We start from the raw sequence: 7,661 nt of genomic DNA on the forward strand, positions 1-7,661 counted from the left end.
CTATACATAACTTTTTTTTTTTGTCACTGTCGCTCTCGGGGCGGAGTACCCAATGAGGAACCAGGTTTGCACGCACCCACATCCGACACACACACACACACACACACACACACACACACACACACCTGTGAATACAAAAATACACAGAGCCCTGCAGCCGCACTGATCCGGATGAACCCAGGGTAAAAGGTGACACAGCAAAGCGTGGAGAATATTGGAAGGGTCACTTCAGGTGGCGGAGGGACACGATAAGAAAGTAAAACGCGACAGTTACGTCGTCGTCCCAGATGCGCTTGATAAGCTCGTGCCGCGAGGCGCAGGCAGGCCGGCCGCTGAAAGACAAACGGGCAAAAAAAGACATAATCACAGACGCGGGTACGCCTATACTGGGTCATTCTCAAACTCATGCGTCTGCGTACGTCCCAGAAAGAGAAGGAGGAGAGAGAGGGAATAAGAAAGAGGGAACACGCTCTTTGTGAGTGTGGGTGTCTGCTTACTACGCGCTGAGGTGAGGTCACTGCTCAGCTATGTGCCTTCACAGCAGTTCAGAGACGTATCTCCCCCCCGAGACTGCGTGTGTGTGTGTGTGTGTGTGTGTGTGTGTGTGAATGTGTGTCTGTGGGTGTGCGTGTGTGCGTGCGTGCGTGTGTGTGTGTGTGTGTGTGTGTGTGTGTGTGTGAGAGAGAGAGTGAGAGAGAAAGAGGATCGATTCTCTGATTTGTTATCACTATCATGTCGCTGTGTGTGTGCGTGTGTGCTCGCTTGTTTGCATTTGTGTAGGTTTGTTGGGTGCATGCTCGATAAACAGCTTGGACTAAAAAAAACGTTTATTCTCGAAATGAGTCTGTGATGAGAAAGGGTGTACTCTTTCTTGCAGGGACTGATTTTGAGGAATGTTTGTTTGTGCGTGCGCGCGCATGTGTGTGTGATGTGTGTGTGTGCATGTGCGGGGGGGGGGGGGGGGCATATCGTTATCTTTACAAAGACAAAGCCTTACAAAGCCTTTTGTTGTTGTCTTTGCAAGAGGGTGAAATATTGCAAAGTGGGCTTAAAATTGCTCAACTCCTTTTCAATTCACCATTCCAGGTTTCTCCACTTTACTCGGGAATGTAATAATGTCTCCGATGTGTGTGTGTGTGTGTGTGTGTGTGTGTGTGTGCGATACGGAACAGAGGATCACCTTGACATTGTTGGTCAGTCAGACAGACAGAGGGCACGGTCCCTTCTCAGTCGGTGCCTCCGTCCTTGAAAGAGTTTGCCAGCGGTGTCTGTTTTTATGGCCTCCTGCATCCTGCTCGCTTCAGAAGAGATTTATTTTTCCCCGATCGGCCAAACTCGAGACCCATAAACCCAGAGCAGAAGTTTGCTGCTCGGATCCCCAGCCACGGCATGAGATTTCGGACTCTCTGTGTACAGTATGTTCGATAGGCTCCGTTAAATAAAAACAAACAAAAAGGGGAGAGAAGTAAAAAAAAAAAAAGCATACGATACAACAGCCACACTATTAATGACAACAACGTTTTCCTGTTTTACTCCCAGATCCGTATCTCCTCCCGGGGGAGACCTGGGGAATGAAAGCCACATGTGGTGATGTCAGCGCGTGTCAGGGGGCCCGGGAGCCCAGACGATGCCCGGCGAGGCGGCGGGGTTTAAAGATTCCGAGCCTGAGCCGTGGGCTTTGAACGCGGCAGCCCACGCGGCGTCAACGTCTGCGATAGGGAGGTGACCGCCCCAACCCCCGCCCCGAGGCTGTGGTCAGCGCCCCAAACACGTCGTAGTAAATCCGCGCATTTACGAGAGAATGAAAGGAAACTGAAGAACACGACGTCATTGTCTGGTGAGAGTTTGGTCGGCGGGCTGTTTTACGTGACACGCTGATACACAGCTGCAAACCAAAACTGGCGGGGGGGGGGGGGGGGTTGGGGACGACAAAATTATATCGGCAACTTTTTGGTTATTGTGATAGTAACGTGATTTTATTTATAATAATATCACACATTAACTGTCCGAGTGACCCTGTCGTGGTTCAGCCAAAGCATAGCCCGCCAACGTAGACTGCATAAAAAAAAGAAAAAAAAAAAAAGAAGAGCTGATCGGAAGCTTCGAATTTGGGTGTACGCTCGCGGGCTTCGTCGCAGGGAACAAAGCTGGAACCTCCGAATTTGGGCAGCGGGGCGGGGTCTGCTGCGCTGGGGGTGGGGCGACGGAAAGAAGACACACCCAACCGGGCCCCCCCGGACATACAAATTATGTCGATCATTTTCAAACTCACGAGCAAGATATCATAAGCGACGGAGACGCCGAAGAGCCGCAAGTCCGGTGGTGGACGAAACACGGAGACGGTATTCCCGGTGGGAAGTTTCTTCTTTTTCCGTAGACTTCATTGAGTCCGAGGTGTTCTCGGGCAGCACCTAGTGGCCATTCGCTGAACTGCTGAATATTGAATATGATTAAATCATTTAAGGAATATTTATTATTGCATTCATTTATTCGGGCTGAAAACCAACCATTTCAAAATACCAACTTGAATAAATTGAACACAGAAAAAGTTGTAATATGTAGGTGTGTGTGTGTGTGTGTGTGTTTGACTTTTAAGTGCTGAAGGAGACAGAAACGTTGAGATCGACCACAAGATGGCAGAGATGCGCAGTGGTTGTTTTTGATGTAGCAGTGGATTTGTGCGTTATTTCTTATTTTTCCATTAAAATACAATACTTTTTTTCGTTGCTCTTTAGTCAGAAAGTGCATGTTCAGCAGGTTTCTGGTTTTTATCAACTTGGTTTGAGGATTTGTACGACACTAAATATACTACATGTATAATAGGTTACTCCCGAGTACATTTAGTTCATTTTAATTTTCACTTTAAAGCCAACTGCACACAAATCTCCATTTAACTATTTATATGGAACATAATAATAAAACAACAAAACGGGTTGAATAACACGTCTCAGTGTTTACTTTCAGCATCAGCAGCTTGTTAATTAGGATTTAATTCCATTAGTGACATAAATGAACTAGTGACATTCCACAAGCAACTCACTTTTAAAACCCATAAACAGGTGAAGTTCTGATGAGACGATATTGCATACCAGAATTTATATGGATTTATGTTGGATACTTACCCGTCAAACAGAACATCTTCCATAAATGTTATATATATATATATATATATATATATATATATACATAAAAACACACACACACACACACACACACACACACACATACATACCACACACACACACAATATATATAGAATTCTGTATAAAAAATAATGTGATGTAATTATGTAAATTATCTTTAACAATGGAAGTACAAGTATAGTGAGTGGTGAGGGTGTGTACAGTAGGTATGTACAAGCATGTAAACAGAAGACAAACAGCAGAGGTGTATAAACACATCTATCCAAAAGATTATCAGAGTTTTATTAAAAGTCAGGTCAAACATCAAAATACTGAAATGGCAAAACCTTTTTTTTTTTTTTTTTTTCCTCAACTTTTGTTATAATTTTCTACAAATCACAGTGGTTCAAAAAAAATAATATTACAAAAGACCATTCAAAACATTATTTTGCAACAGCAGCAAAACATTCTCATCGTTGTATATTTTCTTAAAAGCCCTTAATAGTTTGTGAGTGTGGTGTGTGCTCTTTTATATTATTTAAAACACGTTCACGGTAAATGTTAATAAAAACTCATGAGTAAAGGCAAAAGTGTATAACGTTACTTAAAAGTGTATATGACTCACTGAAAAAAGACATTACAGAGCAGGAAGTAGTCAAACCATATCTCTCTTTAAAGTCAACTCTCCGTCCTGAGTCAGGACCTGTAAATATAAGCAGCATTGTGGATGAAGCAATGGTATGACTACTGCTAAGGTGTTGTTTTTTTTTTAATATATATAATTATTAGCAAAAGAAATAAAAAAAATTGACATATAACATATCTTTATTCTCTATTTTTGTCCCAACAAAAATCGACCCTTACTCGAAACAGTAGCTCCCTCAGTATTTCCACTTAAAAAACCCATTGACTCCATCGCTTTCCATTGACTGTAATTCAAATAATTGTGGAACCACCGTGGAATACCTTCTGAATTTGGCTGGAGAGAGAGAGAGAGAGAGAGAGAGGGAGAGAGAGAGAGAGAGAGAGAGAGAGAGATTTCAAAGAGAGAAATGGCTGTTCAGGATTATATACAATGTAAAAAAAAAAAAAAAAAAAAGGCATTTTTACACATTTTTCAGGCTACATAATAGAAAGTGCAGGCATCTAAATGAGTGCAAAAAGACGTTTTGTTTGTTTAAAAAAAAAAAAAAATTGTTGGTTTTCTACATCTTTTCGTGGTTAGAAGATCTGTGGCCCAGCTTAAATTTGGATCAGTAACATTATTTGGGTGAAGAACTGTATTCATAAAGCTGCATATTAGGTCGGGGGGTAGGGGGCATGCGATGACACGCCCCCTGAGCTACAAATGGCTTTGCGCCTGAAATCCTGGAATATTAAGGAAGCGTTGCCCAATCCACTCGGGAAAGGAGCCTTTTCTTTTGCGCGCGTGTGAGCCCCGACATCAGCGATGTTCCTCAAAGGCACAGAAGAGCACGACAAGGCCTCACACTGAACTCTGGGACCGCCGGGCCCGGCCTCACCTCGTTCACACTAATCTCGGAAGGAGGACGTGAGAATGGAAGAACAGGACGTTTTTTCTTTTCTTCTACGCTTGGCTCCGATCAAGAGCCAAAGCCTACGACATAAAGTAAAAGCTGGGCGAATATCCGTTGTTTGATTAAAGCTTCAAAAAAGGTCTAAATTTTGAACCTCCGTCCCTCTGGATGGAGATGACGCCCGACAGAGCAACATGCACCACGCTGGCCTCGTCATTTCCTCTATACATGCTTAGGAGCCCACACCGAAACCAAACCGTTCCATTTGTCATTCAACCTTTTAGAGCAATTGAGAAAAAAGTAAAATAAAAAAATCTCAATCAAAATATATCTGAATTGGGCTTTTCCCCAAACATCCCAAAAAACAGCAACGTTTAGACGAGTGAACACAACTGTGTGTGTTGCTGCACAATAAGAACACCCCAGAGAAGACAAAACAGAAGAATAGCTTCTATGTGGACACCGCCTCCACCTTGTGCCCGTGGCTCCGTGTGTAACTGTGTTTATCAACTCTGAAGGGCGAGCACGTAACTCGACAAACAAACGAACAAAAAAAACCCCAAAAAAACGGATTATTCCGAGTATCATCGACTCGATGCTGACTAAGCACAGAGGAGGATCCAAAGAAGTAAGAACGAGGCTTTTCCAAAGTTTCTAACAATTACATAAGTTACAATCCATGCCAACAGCAAAAGTCATCGAAAAGCCCGAGAAAACAAAAGTGCATTTCGAAAAAATCCCAACTAAAAGACACGGGTGTCGTAATGTCCGACCGACCAAAACCCCGCCGCGCTCCAAATCAAGCCTCGTCCCCAAAAAACACCGGGGGCGAGCGCCAAGCACACAGGCCAGCTCGTGCTCGGCAAAAAAAAATAAAAATTGAGATTCTTTCCGTGGGACGCCGCGAGCCGTCGGGCTCATGGGTCTGAGCGTGGGCTTTTGCGCTACAGATGCAAACAAAGTGATGAAAATCCTTAGCAAATTGTAGAAAATATATAAATACAAGGCCAAGTGTTAAGACCCATCTAACGATGCTCCACAAAAGGCCGGTTCAAGGCCTGTTGCGACCGGGAAGTTTTCCAGAGGCCGAGGCCAGAAGCGGCTCCGAAATTCTCCCTCCAGAGTCATAACGGTGGGGGAAGGTCAAATCGCTGCAATAGTAATACTTAAACGACATTATTATTGTTATTATCATCACCCTGATGATCATCCCCATTATATACGTATCGACATTGTTATTGTTATTATCGTCATCCTGACGATCATCCCCGTTATATACGTATCTATCGTTTTGACCGCGGCGAAACCCGTCCGCCGGTGAATAGCCATGTCACCATCACTGAAGTCCTAAAAAAAGGTCACGAGGACAATCTGTCTTTTAGTGAGGGGGTTGAATTTTGTGCATCTCCAAAAGGCACGACGCAGAGCGAGAGGGGGGGTTTGAAACCAGCCACGCATAAGACAAACGGAAAAGAGCTTCCACCCTTTTTGTCGTGAGAGTTCACGGGGTTTTTCCTCTGAAAAACCACCTCCTCTCCGCTTCTCCGTCTCAATCTCCAAAGTGCCAACGCAACTGCTGGATGTTCTAAATATAAGCGGTATAAACTCAAAATATGCATGTTATTATACACACTGCCGGCTGCCTGAGCCTTTTACTCGGGATTTCTTGTTTATTCTTTAATTTATTTATTTTTTTCGCTCCCGAAAAAGGAGTCAGCTCAATTCTCACCGGCTGAAATGTAGCTGTTGATAGTTCCCCGCCAAGGCTGGTGGAACGCACCACATGTCTCACACTCTCCACCGTTCCCCAACAGCCGAGAAAAGCCGAGGAGAGCAAAGGAGCCGCAAATAGAACGACGTGCTAATATGAACTCATCACCGCGAAAAAAGCCCCGCTTTCACATTCCAATCCCAAAGCGCAAAGAAATCCAGGAAGGCTTTTCGTACGCGGCGAGTTCTACAGCGCGACCCTTGGCTTTTTGGAGCGACGGCAGAGAAAAAAAAGAAAAAAAAAAAAGTTTTTTGTTTTTTTCCTTATCAACCGTAATGAAAGAGGACACACTCGTATGTTTCAGGGGGGAAAAAAAAAGTAACAACGAAAATTGTTGATTGACAATGTTCAGAATCAGTATTCACACCTTTATCTCAAATAAATGACTCATTTTAACACCATGGGAATATTAGCCTTTCGTGATTATGTAACTACTTGTTTAGTAGAGTCTTAAGCCTGATGCAATATATATATATATATATATATATATATATATATATATATATATATATATATATATATATATATATATATATATATATATATATATATAATTTTTTTTATTATTATTTTTTTAACAAAGAAAAAGAATTACATATATGAGTCTGAAAGCAAGACCTTCTGTGAGAATATGTGCATGGTCATAAAAGGTAAACAACTAGACAAATACTTGGATTGTGTGTGTGTGTGTTTGTGTGTGTGTGTGTGTGTGTGTGTGTGTGTGTGTGTGTGTGTGTGTGTGTGTGTGTGTGTGTGTGTGTGTGTGTGTGTGGTGTGTGTGTGTGTGTGTGTACATGGAAAATACTTGTTATAAGCACCATTTCGTTTCCAGCAGAAAGAATGGAAGGTGATGCCCTAGGGTGGTTCAACCAGAAACGACAAGGGAAGCAGAGAAGAAAGTAGAGGCTTAGAAAAAAGGAATCACAGCTTTGGTTTTTCCACATCAGGTAAAAATTAATAGTAAAAAAAAAAAAAAAAGTTTAATTAACTTTTAACACCGTGTATGTGCTTTGCCTTTTTTTCTGTTGTTTATTTTTATTTATTTTTTTTAAACACTTTTCTCTTGACCTTAAAACTGAAAGCAGAGCATAGAAAAAACAGGCGTTTTAAAAAGTCTCCTGTTAGTTCCTGACGTGAGGGTTTGTGTGCGTGTGTGTGTCGGGGCCCTGAGCTGTGCTGCCCCTAGCGGTATAGGGGTGGAAAGGCAGGCTGGCTTAGGCGCTTCAACAC

Source organism: Zeus faber, assembly GCF_960531495.2.
Source record: "Zeus faber genome assembly, chromosome: 7".
NCBI classification, from domain to species: domain Eukaryota; kingdom Metazoa; phylum Chordata; class Actinopteri; order Zeiformes; family Zeidae; genus Zeus; species Zeus faber.